This window comes from Symsagittifera roscoffensis, chromosome 7, assembly GCF_963678635.1.
Source record: "Symsagittifera roscoffensis chromosome 7, txSymRosc1.1, whole genome shotgun sequence".
Lineage (NCBI taxonomy): Eukaryota > Metazoa > Xenacoelomorpha > Acoela > Convolutidae > Symsagittifera > Symsagittifera roscoffensis.
Genome location: NC_087068.1, coordinates 2,345,613 through 2,353,542, shown reverse-complemented (window position 1 = coordinate 2,353,542; position 7,930 = coordinate 2,345,613). Strand labels below are relative to the sequence as shown.

General features: G+C 35.3%; 1 protein-coding gene across 3 annotated transcripts in view; it reads left to right on the top strand.

Moving 5' to 3' along the window:
• Positions 1 to 6,489: 6,489 nt before the first annotated feature.
• LOC134850904 (uncharacterized) overlaps positions 6,490 to 7,930 on the top strand; it is a 74,507-nt gene continuing 73,066 nt past the window's right edge. For all 3 annotated transcript variants that reach the window (XM_063866687.1, XM_063866688.1, XM_063866683.1), the window contains exon 1: positions 6,490 to 6,788. The gene's annotated coding sequence lies outside the window, so the exon portion shown is untranslated. The remainder of the gene's footprint in view (positions 6,789 to 7,930) is intronic.

The following is a 7,930-nucleotide window of genomic DNA, read 5'->3' as shown; positions in this document are numbered from 1 at the left end:
CCTCTTTTGGTCATAGTGATACATTTTAGTTATTTCTGAGATACGTTTGAGACTTTTGTTAAAAGTTTCTCGTTGTTCATTGTTCCAAATAAGTTAAGTTTTGTTGCTGAATTTTAGGGATAGTCTGAATTTTTCTGTGTAGAGCTGAAGGTTCGGAAGAAAATTTTGTAGATGGTTTAAAGCGCCCATGTAGGATCTCAACAATTTCAATGTTCTAGGGACTTTTAGGTCCAAAACTGCTTGAGCTTTCGAATATTTTGGTATACATCCCGATTCGTTGATGTCAAAGCCTAGCTAAGTAATTTTCTTGACTGAGAAAACGCATTTTGATAGCTTCAGGGCGAAACCTTCTCTGTCTAATTTTTGAAAATTCTTTCGACCGTTTTGTTATGGTCCTCGATGGACCCTTTGGAAACAATTAAAATGTCATCAAGGAAACAGATGACTCCCGGGATATTTTGTAAGGTGTTGTCCATGGCTTTCTGAAATTCTTTTGGCATGTCAGTGAGGCCGAAAAAGCCGGTCCTAAAACGGTATGTGCCTGTAAATTCTCCACATACCTTGTTAAAACTGCAATGGCTACTAACTAAATCGCTTAATTGTATTGACTACAAGCGTATTTAAGATCTAAGGAGGTGAACCAGATTGAGCCTGTATTTGTAGATTTGATAATTTGAGCTGCGACGTCGAGTTGTTCGAGCAGATTCGGCATCTCATATTGGGTTTTAAAAATTTGCACATTCATCGGCTTGGCATCCATAGCTAACTTTTTTGAAACGTCTTTTTTCGCGGTGATTACCACGGGTGCTATAAAATGATCACTAGTACATTTATTCAGTTTTACTGTATGGCCTTCTTTCATTAGCTTGGATAATTCCACACCCACTTTTCGCTGGATATAAATGAGAACTCTACGTCCTTTTTCTTGCAATGGTACCAGTGGGTCGTTGAAGACCGAATAAAAACGATGATTTTTGGATCTTCCTAATTTCGAGAATACGTCACTGTATTTTAATGCAAAAAGTTCTTCCCAGATTTGAAACTTTTTGGACGATGTTGTTTCTGATATTTCCATAATAGATTGGTAACGTTCTTGAACTGTACGAATACCAAGTGAACTCTGGAGATCTAGACCCAGAAGGCATCTTGTTCTATTTTCCGTGATTAAGAATTTTGCATTTTTGACCTTCCAACCTAGGGGTGAAATATTAGTTACAACTAATATTAGTTAAAACACAGAATTTTGATTCGCTATCTGACGTAATAAAGTAACATTCTTCTTCCGCGGTGTCTTCAGATTCCTCGTCAATGTTATCTACATTCTTCCGAGAATTGCACAGTTTGGCGAAATGTCCTTTCTTTCCACATGATTTGCAAGTAACTTTTTTAGCTGCGCATGATTGGCGGTAGTTAGATGAGTTACTGTTTCCGCAGAAATAGCATGGTTTGGAATCCCTGTTTTTTTGCGGATCATCGGAATTTTTTATTGTTTTGGGCTCTAGAAATTCTGTTTTGCAGATTGTTTTTCTTATGAATCGAAAATGTTGGTTCTTCTTTGATCTTGAAGGAGTTTTGATTATGATAAGAGGTTGAAGATTAATTCTGACCCATTTGTTTTTGTAAAGCTGATGCTGTTACGTATCCCTTTTCTTGTAAAAGGGCAGTTCAAAGTGTCCTCTGGTGAATCGCCTGATCGAATACATAGTTCGCGCTGTATGTCTTCAAAGCGCAGTTTTGCTATCAATAGGTCTCGAACGACCTCCTTTTCATTTTGTATTGACCATCCACATTGGGCTGCTTGTCCCGATAAGCGAAGAAAGAATCCTTCTAGGCCTTCACGGTCGTTTTGAGACAAGTTGTAGAGGTGCATTCTTTCAACAAGCAAATTTTTATCCTTCCTGAATAGGTTTGTACAATGATTGAAGAAATCTTTAAATTGAGTCGTAGCTAAGTTGACGAGAGCATAGTTTTGAAGGAAGCGTTTCTTCCCTTCTGTCCCTAAAGAAAAGAATAGTCTCCACTTTACCCTCTGGTCAGCCTCATAGTAGTGAATATTGGGTCCAATTTTTGAACCCTTTTTCCGTTGCTCGGCATTCTGCTCGTTGGTTTTCCGAATTTCCGCTTGGTTGCCTTTGATACGATTTTCGGCGTCCAAAGTTGATTCAGATTTTCCTACTCTTTCTGCTCTTGAGAGGGGGGTCGTCGAAGACTTCGGCTGGTTCGGATAAAAAAACGTTTGGGTCGCAATGCTCCCTCAGTGTAATCGCTAAAAGAAATTGACCAATCCAAGTATCCCAGTTAAAAGGTGTTTCTGGAGTTGGTCTGGGCCAAAAAATTGAAACTCCTAAGAGGTCTGAACGTTCATCTTGATTCAAGACTGCTGGCTGCGCCATGTGAGATAGTAACCTACTCTTACTAAATGAAACTATTTAAAAATTGAAGTTAATTCAAGGGTATGAATTGGTTTCGAGATCAATAAAGATCATATGACTGCAATCTTTCAGCAAGCATAAAAGAGTGTCTAGACGTTTAATAGCACATTGTCACGGTTGGGATACCTGTCCCGACCTTGACACTTTAACTGCGTAATAACATAATGACATTCACAAAGGTTCACAATCTAACTATGGTGTGGCGCATAGCAGCCACCACATGCAGTATCATTTGCAAAAAGGTAATTTTGACTTAGCAGGTCAAATTAAATTTCCTCAATTTTGCCAACGATACAACAACAGTTCTGTCATTTACCAAAACAAATGAAACCCAAAATTTTTTATACACACTAAGTAACAATCAATTCAATGTTTCACGTAGTGTACGTTTTAAACAGCTGTCAAACATAAAGCGTATGATGAATTATTTGAAAGTGAATCTTGTGTTATACCTTTTTATAATTTCTATAATTTAAATTTTTTAGCGAATCTAAGCTAAGTTTTAAAGAGTAGAAATTTTTGTCAAACTTTACACAACGTTCGTTGAACCAGTTGTTGTCTAGGAATTGTGTGATATCGTATGTACGGACAAACGAAATTTGAATAATTGTTCTTGCTGTACAAAAAATATATATCATACCATTACGAGGTTTTTCTCATAAATTGGTTTATAGTTTTGGTGCTGTCGACACAAAAAATCCGTTTTCTCGAAGATTCTATTTTGCTAAATTTTTATTATGATCAACAAAATGTTTTCTGTTGATTTGATGTCATATAGCTTTCATCAAGTAAATTTTTTGTTTAAGTCATGAAATTACTTTCTTTTGCTGATAATTCTGACAAAATCTAGACGTAATTGAACTCATAAGAATCGTCTGAAAAATGCCTCAAATTAGTGTCAAGCATTACAAAATTTAGAATAAATTAGGGTGCTCTACTGGTAAGATTGCTACAAAGATAACATCAAATATAGAAACTCTTGAGTAAGGTTTTTAACTAAAGATACGTCCGCAAATCTTCTTCCTTTTGGGACGCTATAGCACTGGATTGTCGGGGTGATGTTTGTGGGTAAAGGGTGATTTCTTGTCTAGTTTCTCCTTTGTGATTGGGTGACACGGTTTTTCAGTTCGGTTTTAGGTTGGGTTTTTTGGTTGGGTTTTTGGTAGGTTTATGAAAAAGCAAGCAAATACACATATGTAATAAACGACTGAAATTCTTTTTTTCTTAACATTCAAAACAATCTAGAATACTTTGATCACAAATCAGTTGATAATTTGAGCAAGTAGCAACTTGAGAAATGCCAATTCGTAATTAGTCGATTTTGGTTTGTTTAACCCCCGATCGATCCTGATCTGCCTTCGAGGCAACATTTTCCTGCTCATTTTTCAACGTTCTAAAATCAGCGAAGTTTTTGCTATTTTAAGCAATGTTTGTAAGTTCAAAAATCACTCCTTTTTTCTCAGTTTTATAGTGTTTCTTTCAGTTTGATTGTTTGATTTTAATAAATCAAAACAAGTTTCTCAACTTAAAATTCTCAGATTATTATCATCACTTCCATAACAACTCAGCATGCAAAAAATAAATTTTAGCTATAACTTCTGAATGTCTCCAAAATTATTCAACCCAAACAAAAATTGGAAAAAAACTAAGTGAGTTTTCTGCATTTTTTGAGCTGGAAGTTTCTTTCTGTTCATCTGGAGTTCAATTGAATTTCTTCCTTTTAGCTTGTTCTCTTTGCTGATTCTTATAAAATATTCTCAGATCGCAGTCGATAGGGCAATAAAACCCATTTATAACCAAAGTTTTCTTCAAACAACCTGAGACTTTTAGCTCTAAGCTTACATTTTTTGCAAAATTGAAAAATTAACTCGCAATAAAATCGGCACTTTTTTCATTAAGTTGTCGCAATATAAAATATTACTTGGGTTGTTGAGCCTTTGTGTGTATGATTGCATATTTTTTTTCGTTTTGTATTTGTAAGATTTATATTCGAATATCAGACGCTTTGTTCTCTTTTCCGTTCAAGTCCATTTACCATAACGAATTTAGTATAACTAAAAATCGGCAATGAGATAAAGAAGGGCATTTGCTCTAATTGAAGCGAAGCCATTGGCTTAATTTTAATCTACTGATTTCGAGAGCTTTTTTTCTTTCGCAGTTTCGTTCTTCATTCCAATATATCGAATTATCATTTGATCGACTTAAACAGAATTAGAAAATGCAGGTATAAGTTTGACCTTAAAACTGATAAATTGAACATTACTTTTATTGTTTTACAATTTTGCTTTCTGGTTTCAAATTGGATTTCATTTAAATTGGTCCATCAAGAGGTGACGGTAGGATTTCTTTTGATCTTATTAACCCAATAACTCAAATGATGACGTTTTGGGCTTTCTCTCGTATCAGCAGCAGCAAAATATAGTAACAGAAATTAGGTTCAAAGAATGGGCTCATTTAGAGGGATTTAGGTGAATTCGATTGGAAAAGGTTAACCCCCATAGCAATAGGAAGTTCTCATCTACCTAACCTCTTCATCGATTCCGCAAAAGAGTACTAATTTGAACAGCTCGAATAACCGACAGTTCACATTTTTATTCTTTTTTCTTCGTGAAGCGATGATTCTATTGAACCGATAACAGTTTTTCTTGCTGTAAAACTTGCTATTATATAGTTTTTTTTTCTTGATGTATGTTTTTGGTTGGTTGCTAATTAAATTATCATGTTTGGTTCGTATTTTATAATTTAGGGATATTTTCACGTGAAATCTCCCTCGACTTTTTTTGGTTCAAAATCGGATGGGTGAACAAATGACTCTGTTCACGGTACTGACTTCCTGCAGATGAAGATATTTTATCAATTGAGTGCCTTTTGGCGCACTTGAACTGATAATTTGGTCGGTGCCGGCAAATGGCGCGGTGCTTTTAATCAAAGTAGGCAGTTGATACTATTCAAACAGCCGATTAAGCAGCAAATCGATCGTCAAATCATCATATGAATATACGACGCGAAATCTCTGAATTATGCATGAGAGTTTTGATTCATTGAATAAATGCATTGAATAAATTAACTCATTTTGTATCTGGTTCATTGAAGGATTTAGAGGAGGCGTATTTATTTCTTTAACTATATCTGAAGTGTTCCCTAAGAAACGCTTTGCCTGCAAAGTTTGCTCGATTTTTCTAATCCAACAAAAATGCAAAACTCTATTGAAGCGAATTTCAGTTTCGTACTTTTTATTCAATAGACTTCACTTGGCTTAAATTTTTCATAATTCTATGTATTTCTTTTTTAACCAGTTCGGCCATTTTTAGCTCGGCTTTTAACATTTTTTACACGTCCCTGCTCATTTATGACGTTGATTTGACTTGATGGGCGGATCTTCAAAAAAAACGCCATTTCTACAAACCGCCATATCTCAAAAGCTATGTCGCATAAAGATGTAAAATTTTGGCTTATTGACTGGATTTGTAATCATATTTTGGTTAGTCTTAATTGTAATATTATTTTCGTCTTATTGTCCTTTCGGCCTGTTGTCCTACCATTGACTTGATGACATATGGAGCTATTGGGCTGTCAAATGGTATATATGTATTCCTGGTGTGTGCCATTCATTTACAATGCAGTAGTAGATTTGCAACTGTGGGGGACCGCAGGGCTTAAATGAGGCATGAAGAAGTATGAGGAATAATCTGCCCCTCCTTGTGTATCGCCCTCTCTGCATACTCATAATACATTATATCTACCGATAACCATCCCTACCTGGACTGAAATATAACTTCTCATTCAGAATGCTATTACAGCCGAAACTCTATAGATTTAGTGTTTCTACGTAAAAATCAAACCTTTCTACCTGAAAAGCGTTTTTTCATTTTTTTTTGAAAGTAGAAGTGTAAAAAGTTCCAAACAAAATTTTCTTAAGATTTGAAATTTTTTTGAGTATCGTTTTATAAAATGATAGCTTGATTTTTCAGTTTTTTCAATTTTTGATTTTGTCGTCTAAGTGAACTCAAAGAAATATAGTAAATGATAGTGTAATGTACAGCATATAAACCGACCAGGCAACTTTCCACAAATTACTGCAATTTCGTCAAAAAGCTAAACCGCCGACGATGTTCCTTTACTTACCATACAATACATTATATCTTCCTCTCCCTCTAACCTTTAACTTTGAAGGCGAAAAGGGAATACTCCACAATCGGTGCAAAAGTCAATTGCGTCAAAACGACACCACCTTGATTATTTTTAAGTGATCTGATTATATTCAATTTTTATGCAAAACCGACACTTAAAAATAGTTTTTACGCATATTGGTTCAGAAATATATGAAATTATATACCGCTAACTTTCATTGAACTGGTAAGTAACCTGGATTTTTAACAAATATTTAAGCAAACATTACGAGGCCAAACTGTGCATTCTGTGCATTGTAAGCGGATTCGCAACAGGCCAAAATCAAATTTGTCGCGGAATCCGCAACTTTGATACTTTTCTTTGATCTTCTTCGCTGTTTTGGATTCCACAAACAATTACCTAAAACATTGTACCGCTCAAAATTGCTCCAAAAAACGCGATTTTGCGGAATCCGCAACCGTATTTGCGGAATCCAGAACAGTTTGTGGAATCCACAAACAAATAAAAGACATTTGTATAGTTAAATGAGCTATTGCGGATTCCGCAACTGTAAGCAGAATCCGCAAAGTGTCAATAAAATCCGCAAACTGTACGTGGATTCCGCATTTTGTTTGCGAATTCCATTCACATTTATGTATATGTGTAGTAAAACATTTAGAAATATATATTTTATTTACTGGTCACCAGAAAAATCAACCTCAATTACTACATTGAACAACTACCAGTTGAAATACCAAAAGTTTGGTCCAAATACCTGTCAACCCAACTTCGATCTCAAATCCTGTCAATTTCGATCTAATCTTCAATCTCAATTCACAAGAATTGGAATCTACTAGATCATCAGTATTTAAATTGATTGAATCCCAAATACTGACCAGTATTTAGGATTTATGCAATCCCAAACACTGACTTAATTCGGCGAGACGCTGTGCGTTGTGTTTCCAATCACTCTCAAGCCAATCAATAGAAATATTGAACTTATTTGGCGTTAAGCTTCCAATATCAGTATTTGGGATTGACGCCATCCCAAATACTGACCTAAATTGGCAATATGCTGTATGCTGTTTGTTGTGTTTCCCAATGACTCCGATTATTGAACTCATTCGGCGATGTTTCCAAAATACTAAAAAATGATATCCACCGATTTAGTTAACAAACGTTTTGAGACTTTGCTATAGATAAGAATTCCAGCTCTAGCTTTTGATTGTTCAAATGCAAGTTCAGTAAAAAACAAAATTTTGAATCCATTTACAGTTTGTTGAAACCGCTTACATTTGCGGATTCCGCTCACAAATTTTGCGGATTCCACTTAGTTCACGGATTCCACTTACATTTTGTGAAATGCACTTACAGTTGCGGAATCCAGA